A 17,461-nucleotide genomic window follows, 5' to 3' on the forward strand; every position below is an offset into this window, starting at 1 on the left:
CAATAGGAGAGAGAGACCACAAAGGGAAGCTAAAGTTGGCTGGAATATGATGAGGGCTAAGGGGTATGTTAGATTTGAGGGGAGGAGCCCTAGAGGGAGCTGAGAGGATTAGATTCGAGGGAGCGGCCAGGCCTAGTCTGGGGAGCGGCTTCGAAGTGAGTCTAACTCTTCGGTAAAGGCTTGGCTGAATAGTCAAGTTTTGAGGTTTTTTTTTTTAATGTCTGGTGGCGGAGTTTTTGTCGAAGCTTGGGTGGAAGAGTATTCCAGAGGGCGGGACCCGCTGTGGATAAGGCTCGCTTCCTAAAGGAGGTTTTAGCAGGGGGGGCATAGAGAGTGCGTTTGTAGGCTCTTCTGATAGGTCTGTCCGATGTGTGTGGACGTAGCTGGATGTTTAGCTTGAGGGGGGAGATGTTGTGAATGTCTTTGTGGATCATCATGAGGACCTTGAAAAGAATCTTGAATTTGATGGGTAACCAGTGGAGTTTCTGAAGGATGGGAGAGATGTGCTCTCTTTTGTTTGAGCTGGTGAGAATCCTGGCAGCGGCGTTCTGAACCATCTGCAGGGGTTTAGTGGTGATTGCAGGGAGACCGAGGAGGAGGGAGTTGCAGTAATCGACTTTCGATAAGATGATGGATTGCAGTACCAGCTGGAAGTCTCGGAAGTGCAGGAGAGGCTTCAGTGTTTTGAGGACTTGCAATTTGAAAAAGCATTCCTTAGTGGTGTTTTGTACAAATTTCTTTAGGTTTAATTGGTTGTCAAGCATAACCCCTAAATCTCGAACGGATGAAGAGTGATTGATAGATGTTTTGGCAAATTGGGAGGAGCTTGGGGAGTTGAGGAAAACGTTGTTTTCATCCGGCAATATGAAGAGAATCTCCGTCTTATTGGGGTTGAGGACGAGGTTAAGGCTGGTGAGGAGGTGGTTAATTGCTTGAAGACAACTATTCCAGTAGGACCAAGTTTTTTGTAGAGAGTCTGTGATTGGGAGGAGGATCTGGACGTCGTCCACGTAGAGGTAGTGGGTTAGATTTAGATTGGTGAGTAGCTGGCAAAGTGGGAGAAGGTAGACGTTGAAGAGGGTGGGTGAGAGAGAGGAGCCCTGGGGGACTTCGAGGTTGGATCTGATATGGTGAGATTCTTTGTTGTTGATCTTCACCTTGAAAAATCTGTTGTCGAGGAAGGATTTGAACCAGTTGAGCGCACATCCCTTAACGCCTATGTCTGTCAGCTGTTCTAGTAAGATTTCATGGTTCACAGAGTCAAAGGCCGCTGATAAATCGAGAAGTGCTAGGAGATAAGGTTGTTTTTTTTCCATGTTAAGGAGGATGGTGTCCGAAAGGGAAGCAAGAAGGGATTCCATGTTTAGGGTTTTGCGGAAGCCGAACTGGGATGGGTAGAGAAGATTGTTGTCCTCCAAGTATTCAAACAGTTGCTTGTTAACTATTTTCTCCATGATTTTAGCAATCAGAGGCAAGTTTGCTATAGGGCGGAAGTTAGCTGGGTCCGTGGTCGATAGGTTGGGTTTTTAAAAAAGGGGTTTAAGTATTGCGAGTTTTAGTTGGTCAGGCATCCACCCTTGGGCCAATGAGCAATTAATGATATCTGCGATGGGCCTAGATATAATGTTCGGAATGGAGAGAAGAAGATTGGGAGGAATTGGGTCCGCCGGATGTGAGGAAAGTTTGAGCTTCTTCAGAATGTTTTCAATTTCCAGAGAGGATGTGGACTCAAAAGAGTCAAGGGAGGAGTTACGTAGAGGTAGGGTTATGGGTGGGGGGGTTACAACTCTGACTGGAGGCAGTGAGGGATGTGATAAGGTTGGTGATTTTTTTATCGAAGTAGTTGGCCAGATCTGAGGCTTTGCTGAGAGCTAGTTCGTCCGGTATGATAGGTGGGGATGGTTTGGTGAGGGCAGAGACATAGGAAAACAAGGCTTTGGAATAAAAAAAAAATAGTGGATCGTTTTAGAGTAGACATCTTTCTTGGAACTGTGGATGATGTTCCTATAGGCATTTAGTTGGGCTTTATAGGCCGATAGAGTCGAGGATCCAGTGTTTTTGCGGCATCTATGTTCTTTGCTTCGAAGGTTTTGCTTAAGGGCCTTTAGTTCCGGGGTATACCAAGGTTTCCTGTTGTCCTGCGTTGCATGTACTTTTTTGGTGATTGTTGGGCACGATTGGTCTGCCACTTTGTTTGTGATATTGATCCAAGAAGTAGTCGCTGAGTTGGTGTCTTTCAGGTCGAGTAGGGCTAGTTCCTTGGTGAGCTGAGTGCTGAGGTGGTCTATAGAGCAGGGTTTCCTAAATTGGATTGTGGTTTTGGGGTAGGAATGGGGGGCGGGGTTTTCTTTGATCTGTAGCATCGTGGTTATGATCTGATGGTCTGACCAGGGGACTGGGGTGCATGTAGGGTAGGTGGAAGAGGAGATGCCCTGGTTGATGAAAATGAGGTCCAGAGTGTGGCCCGCTTTGTGCGTAGGACTGTTGACAATTTGTCTGAAGCCCATGTGGTTGAGGGTGGTAAGGAGAATTTTGCAGTTCGGGGATTGTGGTGAAGCGTCCACGTGAAGATTGCCTGAAGGTTAGCCTGACTTCAGTGCCAGGAAAAATAGTGGAAAGTGTTCTTTTTTTTTTTTTTTTTTTTTTAATAATTTTTTTATTAACAGGGGTGGCAGAGACAACCAGCAATGACACCATGAAAACTTGTAAAACACAGTACTTAAGCACATAATTACAACAATGCAAACAGTGTAGAACCAACAAGACTCATCACACTGCCCATCCCAATTTTCTTTTTTCTCCCCCCTAGTTTCCCCCTCCCTAAACCCAATCCCCACACCCCAAACACCACTCATCCATCCAGCATTCATACCTGACTTCCCCCCCTCCCTTTCCCCTTCACTTTATAGGACCAATTTAGAGTATACCCATTGCGACACAGTTCCTCCTGCAACGATTTAGGGAGAGTAGCAAAACAAATGTCCCAACAGGCACAGTACATTGGGTCTGGCTTCCTCTTGCCTGCCAGGTAGGCCAGTCGTTCCATTTGTGCTAGAGAGGCCATTCTCCCAAACCAGGCGGCTATTGTAGGCGCAAGCAGTGGCTCTGTCCAACCAGCCAGGATAGTGCGACATGCCATCAAAACAGCTACCCTCTCAAATCGGGCCTTAGCACAGCTGCCAGGTAGATTTCGAGGAGACATACACGAAAATAACATCCAGGCAGTGAGCCGCAGAGGCACACCTATGCATTTCCCCACCACCTCCAGCACTTCGTGCCAAAAGGGTTGGAGTAACGGGCAGGTAATCAGTTGGTGCACCAATGTACCATCAGCAGTTCCACATTTAATACAGGTAGGTGAGGTAGCCAACTTCATCTTGAACCGCCGAACATCATCGTAATAAAGAGAATGAAGAAGCTTAAACTGAAGCTCCCGAAGACTGATATCAGGTAGCAGTCTATATAGGTCTCGACACCAGCTAGACATCTGTCTCTCGGCGATCGGGGATTCCAAAACTGCAGACCACCGAACAGCCATACGGCGAACGGGAGCAGCATCACCAAGCTTCTGTCCCAGTCTCTTCCAACTGGTGATGGTGTTCCGGAGATACGCAGTATCAAAAATGTTATTGGCGAACCGTATTTCAGCGTCAAGCTCCAGACGTGTCCAAGCAAAGGCATTCAGGTAGTGGCGGGCCTGGAGAAAGGCAAAAAATTGCTTGGCAGGGAATTGGAAGGTCCGCGCCAGCGTAGCAAAGTCCAACAAAGTACCTGAAACAGGATCATACATATGAAAGGCAAACATCACCCCCTGCTCTGCCCATTGACGAAATACTGGTCTGCAATCACGCCCAGGGAGAAATTCCACATTATTCAAAAAGGGGAGCAGTAGAGATCGCCCTCCCGATAATTTATACTTTCCCCGCATCCATCTCCACGCTTTGATGCAGGGGGTTAGGAGAACTGTAGGATAAGATGCTACCCGACGCTGATCCACCCTCATTTGAATGAGGTTCAGCGGAGACCCAGGGGTAGACATACGTCCCAGCATCTCTGCATCGCAGTAACGATAGGACCCCGTTAACCATTCTCCCACGAACCTCATTTGACAGGCCACATTATAAAGCCGGAAATCCGGCAAATTCAGCCCCCCCACACTCTCGCGGATATTCCATAGCCACATATGCTAATCGTGCGCGTTTCCCTCGCCATAAGAAATTTTGAATGGCAGAACGTAGGCGGTGCACCTCGGCTACTGTCAGCCAGCAAGGGAGCATGTGTAAAAAGTACAAAAGTTTTGGCACCAACACCATTTTTACCAGGGCGCCCCTGCCAAAAAACGAGAGGGGCAACATTTTCCACATCCCCAACTGAGCCTGGAATTTGGCAATGCAGGGGGCTATATTTAAGGAGTGCAGCTGCCTTAAGTCCCTCGGGATCACTACCCCCAAATACTTAATCTTGCCGGCGGCCCAACGAAAGGGAAACTCCGCTCCCCACGTAGCTGGAAGAGTCTCATGTAATGACAAGGCTTCCGATTTATCATAATTAATTTTGAGACCAGCAACCAATTTGAACCGATCAAATAAATGAATAATGGCAGGTACACTTGTAGGCGGTTTCCCCACAAATAGTAAAAGGTCATCTGCAAACATGGCCAGCTTCAGGGGATGCCCATCCAGACTGATACCACTAATGGGTTTTGCACGCCGTATACAAATGGCCAAGGGCTCCAGCGCCATAACAAATAACACAGGAGATAGGGGGCACCCCTGTCGCACCCCCCTGGAGATCGGAAAAGCCGCAGTGGGCAGGCCATTAATTAAGATAGTGGCGCTAGGGTGTTGGTAGAGTACCTGTAGCCATTTTAGATATGCCCCTGAAAAACCATATTTTTGCAACACCCAGAACAGGTACTCCCAGGAAAGCGAGTCAAACGCTTTTTCCGCGTCCAAGCTCAGGATCAAGGCTTCAGCCTCAGCCTGATAACTTAACGCAGCTATTAAACGCCACACATTCCTCACCCCCTGACGACCCTGGATAAACCCAGTTTGGTCCTCATGAATGATACTCGGCAGGACGGTAGACACCCTGGCAGCTAAAACAGAAGCCAATATTTTAAAATCCACGTTTAGCAACGAGATTGGGCGGTAAGAGCCCACCTCCGCAGGGTCTTTCCCGGGCTTAGGGAGAACTACGATGACTGATTGATTGGAGGCTGGCGCTATTTTACCAGTATGTAGTAAATCAGCATAATAAGCTTGCACAGGCTCAAGCACCCCAAAACTAAGAATTTTATAATACTCAGACCCCAGCCCATCGAGGCCCGCCGCTTTGCCCAGTTGAAGCTTTTTGATAACCGCATAGATTTCTTGGGTAGTTATCGGGCTATTCAGCATCTCTAAATGGTCTAGAGTTAACTGCGGCCAAGGTAAGTCTACAAACATCTGATCTGCGAGTCCCTTATCCATTGGCTTCGAGGCATATAGGGTCGTGTAATATTCTAAAAACCGGTTCGCTATTCCCTTAGGAGGTGTTTGGTGCACCCCATTCCTATCTTTAATTCCCACAATCGAGGCACGCTGACCTCGAGGTCTAACCAGATGGGACATAAGCCGACTGGCTCGGTTGCCGTACTTATACAGCTGGTATCGGTAATATATAAGGGATTTAGAAGCCCGCTGATGTAGCAGGCTATTTAAAGCTTCCCGCGCCCGATCCAATTGGGCTTTAGAATCCTCAGACAAAACCCCCATATGGCACTTTGGGCCGCTTTAAGAACTCCCGTAAGCCTCAAAATTTCAGCGTTGCAGCGTCTATTTTTCTTAGCCACATAAGCAATAATGGCCCCTCGCATGACCACTTTCCCCGCCTCCCACACAGTCGACGGGGTAACCTCCGGGGTCGTGTTATTGGCTACATAATCCTTCCAGCAGGCCTGCAGGTACCCATGAAATTCCTTGTCTAAGTAGAGATCGGGCCGCATGCGCCAAGAGTGCGAGGGTCGAGCCGTTAACCCCCAATGAAGGACCATGGTCACTGGGGCATGGTCAGATAACGAGATAGTCCCTATATTAGCTTCCTGTATTTTAGCAAAGCACTGATCTGAGACAAGCAAATAATCCAGCCTGGAATATACATTGTGCGGATGAGAAAAGTGAGTGAAATCTCGCTCTTGCGGGTGCAATACGTGCCAAATGTCCAGCAATTGGAGCTCGTGACACAGTAAGTTTACACCCTCCTTACCCTCCCCTCGGGACGTGAGCTTGGGGGGTGCATGATCAAGCTGGCAGTTTGCCACTATATTAAAATCACCGCCCACTACGAGACTGTAATCCGAAAACTCAGTCAGGAGATTGATTAGTGATACAAAAAACCCCCGGGAGTATACGTTAGGGGCGTAAGCAGCACAGAAAACAATACGTTGTTGGAACAAAGTGCCCGCCACAAGAACATATCGGCCCTCCTCATCCTGGCAGATACGCTCCAGCTGAAACGGCAAATTTTTGAGAATAAGAATGGCAACTCCCCTTTGGCGCCTATTATAGGACGAATAATATGCTTGTCCCACCCAATCCCTTTTTAATTTTGCATGTTCCGCGTCCTCCAAATGCGTCTCTTGTAAGAGCGCCACTTGCGTTTTCATATGTTTGAATAATGCAAATAATTTGGTCCGCTTGATTGGGGAGTGGATACCGTCCACATTCATAGTAACAATTTTAACAGGCTCCATCACGTTTTAGCAGTATTACAATCATTAGGAAAGAGGGGAGGGGGTAGCCGAAGCCGCCCAATCCCCCTGCCTGGTTTGTTGGAATCCCTCCTGGCCTCCCAGCCTAGGCCTTGAAGGGAAGTTGCAATCCATACTCATGCCACCAATAGAATTCGTGAAGACCAGAAACCCTGATTCCCCTTCCCTTCCCACCCCAGTCCCTTAACACTCATACTCACATACATACAACACATCCACATCATCAACATAAGTTTCCCCCTTCGTTCCATAGAGCTCAACTGCTGTGCTCCATAGGAACACCCCTATTCTCTCCTACTCCCATCTCCTGTCCCGCTCCCCACCGTCCGCCGCCTCTAACCATAATTAGTAGAGCCCCCAAAAGAGCCTATAACCCCCGCCTCCGAACAGCAGATGCATGTGTGGGGTCCATCCGTTGGGAGCTAGACAAGTTCCGCAGAGTAGATCCTGAGATATTGGGCTCTGAGGCACTTAAACAACTGGCCAGGGTTCCACAAAGGTAAATAACTCAGTGGGGTAAAAATCCTTCCCCAGCAACAGTCCCAAAGCCTCTCGGAACAGGAGGCGCCAATCCTCAGCACTGAAACCATACGATCAGGACCTCTTAACCTTAGATAGTGATAGTCCAACATCAGAGTTCCAAGAGAGAGGAAAAAGGAAAAACTGTGGTCATTGTAAAAAACAAGTAAAAGACCATCCCAATTGTGAGTAAGTCCTCAAAGGTTAGGCCCCTCACTCTCCAGCCGCATGAGGAAGGCTCGCCACAAATCCTTCAGCCTCCTCCTTAGAATTGAAAAAAAGGGTTTTATTTTCATGCTGGACCCGCAGTTTAGCCGGGTATAGCAGGGCAAAGCGAATACCACGCTGATGTAGAGCTGTGCAGGCCGGAGCCATCTCCTTCCTCTGCGCTGCCGTGGCGGCTGAGAAGTCATTAAATAACAACAATCTGTGGCCATTATAGTCCACCTCCTTCTTTTGGCGATAAGACCTTAAAAGGCGGGTCTTATGATCCCAGTTAAGAATCCTGGCCATTACCGGTCTCGGGCGCCCCAGGCTGTCCCGCATGGGCCCCACGCGGTGTACCCGCTCACACTGGATCCTGTCTCCGGGAAGAAGGAGGCCTACCTGCTGTGGGAGCCACTGCTCAACGATTTCTTTTAGATCCCCTTCCTTCACCTCCTCCGGGAGACCTATTATTTTCAGATTGCTCCGGCGTCCCCTGTCCTCTTGTTCCTACATCTTAGCCAGGAGCTCTTGCTGTCTGCCCTGCAGGCCCACCAGACGCTGCTCCGTCGTAGCCAACCGGTCCCCCAGGTCTGATATAAGGCCCTCCGCGGTGTCTAGCCGCTTAGCATGGCCCTCCACCGCCGACTTGATATCTTCCATCGCCGTCTGTAATTTGTAGAGGTGGCCATCCAGCGCTTCTGTTACGCGCTGCGATATTTTTTGCAGGGCCTCCTCTGTGACCGTAGCAAGCAGGGGCTCTCCAGATTGGGCTGCCGTGGCCATCTTGGCTACACGCGGTCGGTGCGGTCGGCGCTCAAGATTGCCACGGGTGTTCGACCTGCGCATCACCCGCGGGTCTACCCGGTCTCAGCTGTGCGGTAGCACTTCCAGCAGCCGATCCAGTGGTCAGGGCGGCGAACGGTAAGCTGTTAATAGTTATTTTTGCTGATACAGGGGAGCAGAGCCTCGGAGCTTTCCCCTTTCACTTCAGTCTCCCACACGTCATCGCCGGAAGTCCAGTGGAAAGTGTTCTAAACATCAAAATCACAGAACATATAGAAAGAACAAAGTCAGCATGGCTTTACCCAAGGCAAGACTTGCCTCACAAATCTGCTTCACTTTATTGAAGGAGTTAATAAACATGTGGATAAAGGTGAACAGGTAGATGTAGTGTACTTGGATTTTCAGAAGGCGTTTGACAAAGTTCTTCATGATAGGCTTCTAGGAAAAGTAAAAAGTCATGGGATAGGTGGCGATGTCCTTTCGTGGATTACAAACTGGCTAAAAGACAGAAAACAGAGAGTAAGATTAAATGGACAATTTTCTCAGTGGAAGGGAGTGGACAGTGGAGTGCCTCAGGGATCTGTATTAGGACCCTTACTTTTCAATATATTTATAAATGATTGGGAAAGAAATACGACAAGTGAGATAATAAAATTTGCAGATGACACAAAATTGTTCAGAGTATTTAAATCACAAGCAGATTGTGATAAATTGCAGGAAGACATTGTGAGACTGGAAAATTGGGCATCCAAATGGCAGATGAAATTTAATGTGGATAAGTGCAAGGTGATGCATATAGGGAAAAATAACCCATGCTATAATTACACAATGTTGGGTTCCATATTAGGAGTTACCACCCAAGAAAGAGATCTAGGCGTCATAGTGGATAATACATTGAAATCATCGGTTCAGTGTGCTGCGGCAGTCAAAAAAGCAAACTGAATATTGGGAATTATTAGAAAGGGAATGGTGAATAAAACGGAGAATGTCATAATGCCTCTTTAAAACTAATCGGAGAAAGTTCTTGTTTTAATCAATGCACAATTAAACTCTGGAATTTGTTGCCAGAGGATGTGGTTAGTGCAGTTAGTGTAGCTGTGTTTAAAAAAGGATTGGATAAGATTTTGGGGAAGTCCATTACCTGCTATTAATTAAGTTGACTTAGAAAATAGCCACTGCTATTACTAGCAACGGTAACATGGAATAGACTTAGTTTTTGGGTACTTGCCAGGTTCTTATGGCCTGGATTGGCCACTGTTGGCAACAGGATGCTTGATGGACCCTTGGTCTGACCCAGTATGGCATGTTCTTATGTTCTTATGCTACGAGAGGCAAAAACTCACAGTAAAAACTTTTTAAAATATATCCGAAGCAGAAAGCCTGTGAGGGAGTCAGTTGGACCGTTAGATGATCGAGGGGTTAAAGGGGCACTTAGAGAAGATAAGGCCATCGCGGAAAGATTAAATGATTTCTTTGCTTCGGTGTTTACTGAAGAGGATGTTGGGGAGGTACCCGTACTGGAGAAGGTTTTCATGGGTAATGATTTAGATGGACTGAATCAAATCACGGTGAACCGAGAAGATGTGGTAGACCTGACTGACAAACTGAAGTGTAGTAAATCACCTGGACCAGATGGTATACACCCCAGAGTTCTGAAGGAACTAAAAAATGAAATTTCAGACCTATTAGTAAAATATGTAACCTATCATTAAAATCATCCATTGTACCTGAAGACTGGAGGATAGAGAATATAACCCCAATATTTAAAAAGGGCTCCAGGGGCGATCCGGGAAACTACAGACTGGTTAGCCTGATTTCAGTGCCAGGAAAAATAGTGGAAAGTGTTCTAAACATCAAAATCTCAGAACATATAGAAAGACATGGTTTAATGGAACAAAGGCAGCATGGCTTTACTCAAGGCAAGTCTTGCCTCACAAATCTGCTTCACTTTTTTGAAGGAGTTAATAAACATGTGGATAAAGGTGAACCGGTAGAGGTAGTATACTTGGATTTTCAGAAGGCATTTGACAAATTTCCTCATGAGAGGCTTCTAGGAAAAGTAAAAAGTCATGAGATAGGTGGCAATGTACTTTCATGGATTGTAAACTGGCTAAAAGACAGGAAACACAGAGTAGGATTAAATGGACAATTTTCTCAGTTGAAGAGAGTGGGCAGTGGAGTGCCTCAGGGATCTGTATTGGGACCCTTACTGTTCAATATATTTATAAATGATCTGGAAAGAAATACGATAAGTGAGATAATCAAATTTGCAGATGACACAAAATTGTTCAGAGTAGTTAAATCACAAGCAGATTGTGATAAATTGCAGGAAGACCTTGTGAGACTGGAAAATTGGGCATCCAAATGGCAGATGAAATTTACTGTGGATAAGTGCAAGGTGATGCATATAGGGAAAAATAACCCATGCTATAATTACACGATGTTGGGTTCCATATTAGGTGCTACAACCCAAGAAAGAGTGTCATAGTGGATAACACATTGAAATCGTCGGTTCAGTGTGCTGCGGCAGTCAAAAAAGCAAACAGAATGTTGGGAATTATTAGAAAAGGAATGATGAATAAAACGGAAAATGTCATAATGCCTCTGTGTCGCTCCATGGTGAGACCGCACCTTGAATACTGTGTACAATTCTGGTCGCCGCATCTCAAAAAAGATATAATTGCGATGGAGAAGGTACAGAGAAGGGCTACCAAAATGATAAGGGGAATGGAACAACTCCCCTATGAGGAAAGACTAAAGAGGTTAGGACTTTTCAGCTTGGAGAAGAGACGACTGAGGGGGGATATGATAGAGGTGTTTAAAATCATGAGAGGTCTAGAACGGGTAGATGTGAATCGGTTATTTACTCTTTCGGATAGTAGAAAGACTAGGGGACACTCCATGAAGTTAGCATGGGGCACATTTAAAACTAATCGGAGAAAGTTCTTTTTTACTCAACGCACAATTAAACTCTGGAATTTGTTGCCAGAGAATGTGGTTCGTGCAGTTAGTATAGCTGTGTTTAAAAAAGGATTGGATAAGTTCTTGGAGGAGAAGTCCATTACCTGCTATTAAGTTCACTTAGAGAATAGCCACTGCCATTAGCAATGGTTACATGGAATAGACTTAGTTTTTGGGTACTTGCCAGGTTCTTATGGCCTGGATTGGCCACTGTTGGAAACAGGATGCTGGGCTTGATGGACCTTTGGTCTGACCCAGTATGGCATTTTCTTATGTTCTTATGTTCTTATGAGCAAGCAGGCATTCTGCTACAACACCGTGTGAAAGCATTCTCTGTTAGGGCTGTGGCAACCTCAGTGGCACATCTTCCTTCTGTGCCACTTATTGATATTTGTAAGGCTGCAACCTGGAGCTCACTCCATACCTCCGCAGCCCATTATTGCTTAGATAAGGCTGGCAGGCAAGATTCCATTTTTGGTCAGTCTGTTCTACGCAACTTATTCTCAGCTTAACTACCCAACATCCTACCAGCGACCCATTCAGGGTTTTCAGGATGCCCTCCTACTCTAATCCACCCCTGTTGTGCCTGTTGCACGTCTTTGGGTGCATTTGGTGATTTGCATGGGCGTCCTCAGCTTGCTACTCACCCATATGTGAGGACTACCATCCTGCTTGTCCTATGAGAAAGCAGAGTTGCTTACCTGTAACAGATGTTCTCACAGGACAGCAGGATGTTAGTCCTCACGAAACCCGCCCGCCACCCCGTGGAGGTGGGCTCACTTGTGATTTGTTGTTTTATTTTTCGCATGTACTTCTTGCTACACACGAGACTGAAGGGGGACCCCTGCTGGATGCAGGGTTAGTGCCATGCTGGCCATGACCAGTAGGTCCCAGACAAAGTTCTAGACATTTCACAAAAGTGTTCCGTGATTGGGCTCCATCCTGATGATGTCACCCATATGTGAGGACTAACGTCCTGTGAGAACACCTGTTACAGGTAAGCAACTCTGCTTTCTTTTAGTTTTGCCCTCCTGTTTGCTACTCCCCCTAGATTGTATTACCCAGCTAACACTTCCTTGAGGTACTCCCCCATTTTAATAAAGATAGTTGTCCTGAAGTCTAGGGCCTTAATCTCCTGCACTCTAATACTTAACTACACTATCTGGTGATCACTGAATCCTGGATGATCCAGATATACTGTCCCTGTTACTAAGCATATCCATTATCACCCCCCCACGTGGGTTCTGTTACCAGTTGGCAGAACAGTTTCCCTGCAGAGAATCTAGAAGATACTACAGCTGGAATGTCCAACTAACATTCAGCAGATTGCAATCCTCTAGCAATAGCAGTTTTGTGAATATCCTCCATTAAATCTCTATCCATTTCTTCTGTCAGTGATGGTGGTCTGTATATTACACCAATATAAATAGATACTCCATTTCTTTTTCCGGATTAACCCACAGTATCTCCTCCTTACCTCATAAGCCCTGCAATTTTATTGCTTTAATTTTTTTTCTCCTAGGACAAGCAGGATGGTAGTCCTCATACATGGGTGGCATCATCTGATGGAGCCTAGCACAGAAAACTTATATCACAGTTGTTGCAGGACCGGGCCGTGCCCCAGTCCCTCCACCTACCTTGGGGCCCGCCCGGCACGCGCGAGCCCGTCTCCGGCCTCCCAGGCCTGTTCCGCGGCCTGCCGTGGCGTCCCCACTGCGAGGGAGACGCCGCCGACTCCCCATCGCTGGCCCCACCCCCTAGGCGCGTGCGCGCGCAGGGGCTCCAGTCTTAAAGGGGCCAGCGCGGGAAACTATGGACAGCTCCTAGGATGACGTCAGACGCTGCAGGGTATATTACCCTGCAGCTGGGATGGGATCCTCGCCTTGCAACAAGGTTCCTCAGGTTTCCTGACTGCTAGTTGCTGCGACTCTTGGATTGCTTCTGTCTTCGACCCGGCTTGCTTCCTGAACTTGTCTCCTGCTTCCGCCCCTTGGTTTTGGTATTGACGTCTGACTCTTGGCTTCTGACCTGGCTCCGTTCCACGACTTCATCTTCGGCTTCTGTTCCTGGCTTGGTATTGACTTCTGACCTTCTGGCTTCCAACCTGGCTCCGTCCACAACTCCGTCCTCTGCTTCGCCCCTGGCTTTGGTGTGGATCTCTGACTCTTGGCTCCTGACCCGGCTTAGCTCCTGGACTCCAATTTCTGCTTCTTTCTCACCTCTCGTATCCGGTACTGCTGGCCCAGAGGATTCTCCTAAGTCCCAGCGGCTCGGGCTCTCACGGGCTCCTCCCGGGGGAGCCGCGGGCTTCCGAGGGTGAAGACTCTTCATCTACCTGGGTCCAGTCCTCGTCCATCTCGTCAATCGCTGCCTGGGTCCTTGGTCGCATAGGACTCCACCTAAGTCCAAGAGGTCCGGGTTCCTACGGGTTCCTCCTGGGGGCACCTCGGATTTCCAGTGGTGAAGCCTCCTCTGAGTCTCTTCCGAGCCGCCTCCCGGCTGGGACGCTTGCTGTGGTCTTCCATAGCATACCATCTACTGTCCCAACCGGCCCAAGGGTCCACGACCGTAACAGTAGTTTCTAGAACTTTGACTAGGCGCACTGAGCATGCTCTATTCCACATGTCCACGCGGGGTCCCTGTTCAGTCTCTTTTTTTTTCTACAGAGCTTTCGCATTGCGTTTCTGAACTTGTGCTGTTTCAGCTTTAAAAGTAGCAGTGGAAAACTTTATTTTTTTTATAATTTGTTGTTTATTCGACAAAAGTCATAAAGTATACAAATTCTGTGCAATAATTTCAAATGAGAACAAAACAAATTCATCAGGCCCCATGGCTTTTTCCACTTTCAGTTTTCCTAGCTTTTCAGTAAGTTAGCAATGATTCACTAAGCAATAAAGCATTCTCCTCCGTCGTAAATTTTTTAGTGTCATAATATTTCTTTCCTAACCTACCCTTCTCCCCTCCCCCCTAACATCCCTGAATTCCTCCCCCCTCCCCCCCCCCCCCCCCCCCCCCCACAGAAATGATTTGACTCTGGATATCTTTTAGACATTTCTGCCATCCTGGAGATCAAGGACCAATTATATTTTTCTGCTGCCACTCCTATGTATGGTTGCCATTGTTTCTCAAATTTGTGTAATCGTTTGTGCTTGATAGTGATGAGTTTATTCAGTTGCTGATTGCGTGTTAACCTTGGACGCACTCTACACAAAGGGGGAGCCACAGGGTTTTTCCAGTACCAAGTACCTCCCCCCGAGCTGCTAGAATTATTTGTAGTGATAGGAAATGTACCTCTGCTGTGTATTCCACTACTGTATGCTTAGCAAAAAGAACCTTGGATCTTTAGGGAAGCTGACCCCCATCATCTCATATATAGTCTCCTTTATGGTGTCCCAGAATGCTGCAAGTAGATGACATCAAGCGCTCTTCCTTGATCCAATTCATTAGTCACCCAATCAAAAAAGTCTATTAGATTCGTCTGACAAGACCCTCCCTTGGTGAAACCATGCTGCCTCTGGTCCAGCAATTCTGCTGCTTGTAGATAGTTCACTATTCTTTCCTTCAGCAGTGACTCCAATACTTTTCCTACCACCGAAGTGAGGCTAACCGGCCTGTAGTTCCCAGCCTCCTCTCTGCTCACACTCTTGTGAAGAGGGACCACCGTCGCTCTTCTCCAATCACTCGGCACCACTCCCATTTCCAGGGATCTATTGAACAGGTCATGCAGCGGACCCGCCAGCACATCTCTGAGCTCCCTCAGTATCCGGGGATAAACTTCATCAGGCCCCACGGCTTTTTCCACTTTCAGTTTTCCTAGCTTTTCCCATACATTCTCTTCCATAAACAGAGTTTCATCCATTCCACTCCCCTCCAGTTTCTTGTTATCTAGCGACGGTCCTTCTCCGGGGTCTTCTTTAGTGAACACCAAACTGAAGTATTCATTTAATATTTCTGCCATTTCTTTATCTGTCTCCACCCACTCATCCTTTTCACCTTTCATTTTCACTATACCACTTTGGACTTTTCTCCTTTCACTGATGTATCTGAAAAAAGTTTTGTCACCTTGCTTTATCTCTTTGGCAAGCCTTTCTTCCGCTTGACTTTTCACTTTCTTGATTACTTTCTTTGTCTCCCTCAGTTTTATCAGATATTCTTCCTTGGGATCCTCCCTTTGGGATCTTTTATATTTCTTAAATGCTGTTCTTTTATCTTTTATTTTATCAGCACCTCCTTTGTGAACCAGATAGGTTTCATTCTTTTCTTGCTTTTCTTTACTTTTCTTACATGTATATTAGTCGCTTCAGTAACGGCTCCTTTTACTTTGGCCCACTGTTCCACATCTCTCGTTTTCTCCCATCCTTCTAGTTCTTTCTCCAGGAAATTCCCCATTTCAACAAAGTCTGTGTTTTTGAAACACAAAACCCTGGTCTTTGTGCGACTTCTCCGTAATGTATTAGTGATATGAAGCCATACCATTTGATGATCACTGGTGCTGAGGTGGGCATCCATCCGGACATTAGAGACATTGGGGGTCATTTTCAAAGGAGTTACGCATGTAAATGTGACATACTATCGTAGCAATTTTCAAAAGCTATTTACTCGAGTAAAGTGCACTTACTTGAGTAAATCCTATGGACAATTCAATGGCATATATTGTAGCAATTTTGAAAAGCCCACTTACTTGAGTAAAGTGTATTTACTCGAGCAAAAACCAGTTTTGCTCGAGTAAATGCTTTTTAAAATCTACCCCATAATCTCCATTAGTGAGCACTAAATCGAGTATAGCTCCCTCCCTCGTAGGCTCCATTACCATTTGTTTGAATAGAGATTGTCATATGTTTCACTCAAATGGGTTAAACAACTGCCCTAAGATATGTAGTAAAGATAGGGCCTAATTTAGTAGGTTTGTAAAAATAGACACAGAATGGACAATAAAAAGCTTTGGTAAATCAAGCCCTTAATCTGAGTCCCTAAGAAAGATTTACCTGTATGAGTGGTTCCAATGCTTCAATTGCTGGTTTTACTGGTTTTTTTTCATCCTAGAAAAGACACATATAAAGTTGAGAAACAAACCGAAAAGACTGAAGAGCAGTAGCACAGAAACATGATAGCAGAATAATACCATACGGCCTATCTAGTCTGTCCATCCTCACAACTGCTTAGAGATCTCTTATGATTGCCCCATACTTTCTTGAATTCATATATTGTCCTTGTCTCTGCCAGCTTCACTAGGAGGATGTTCCATGTATCCACCACTCTTTCTATAAAGACATACTTTCTTAGATTACTCAGTCTCTATCCCCTTTCATCCTCATCCCATGACTCCTTGTTTCAGATTCTCCTTTCTATTGAAAGAGATCCATTTCTATGCATTTTTAGCTCTCTATTATATAGTTATTTATTTATTTATTTATTTATAACTTTTATATACCGGCATTCGTAAAAAACATCATGTCGGTTTACATTTAACTGAGAAAGGAAATTACAATGATAGGTGGAGGAAAGATAGATAGTTAAAAGGTAAGTTAACTTTACTGTGGAGCCAACGTGCGTCACAGTTAAAACGAGATTACATATAATAAACCATATTAGACAAAATATCTCCCCTCTCTAGCCCTTCCTCTAGGGTACACATGTTTAGATCTTTAAGACTGTCCCCATATGTTTTCCAATGAAAATCACTGCGGGGGAGGGGGAAATTGAGAAATGGTTCTATCCAGAGGTATATCAAAATGGTAAAATGGTGTAATGAGAACTACAGCTATTTAAATGAGTCTGTCAAAACAAGAATGCCACATCATAAGAGATAGTCTGACTTATTTTAAAATAAAAAAACAAGAAATACATAAAAAAGAGGGAACTCGAATGAAAACTTAAGATCATCAGGCAAGAACTGTTTCCACAATAACAGTAGATTCAACATTAGCTACAACCGTATGCCTGTGCAAACAAAAAACCTAGTCAAGAATTTGGACTAGTCTTGGGCTGGGCCTACTTTGGCGCTTAAAGTTGATGTCTCTCACGTAGACGTCTTTGAGCCAGATGAGGTGCAATACTACTGACATTGGAAGAAGGGGGCGGATGTGGAAGAAATGCTTATAAGTGAAATAATGCTTTTTAGAGGATGATAGTTGCTTGACTCCTGTCGATAAAGACTGAATGGCCACATGCTCCTTCTTGATTTGAGCAATGGTTTCTCTAAATATGTCCCCATAGAGATTGTCCCCCAAACATAGAACA

Source organism: Rhinatrema bivittatum, chromosome 5 (genome assembly GCF_901001135.1).
Source record: "Rhinatrema bivittatum chromosome 5, aRhiBiv1.1, whole genome shotgun sequence".
Lineage (NCBI taxonomy): Eukaryota > Metazoa > Chordata > Amphibia > Gymnophiona > Rhinatrematidae > Rhinatrema > Rhinatrema bivittatum.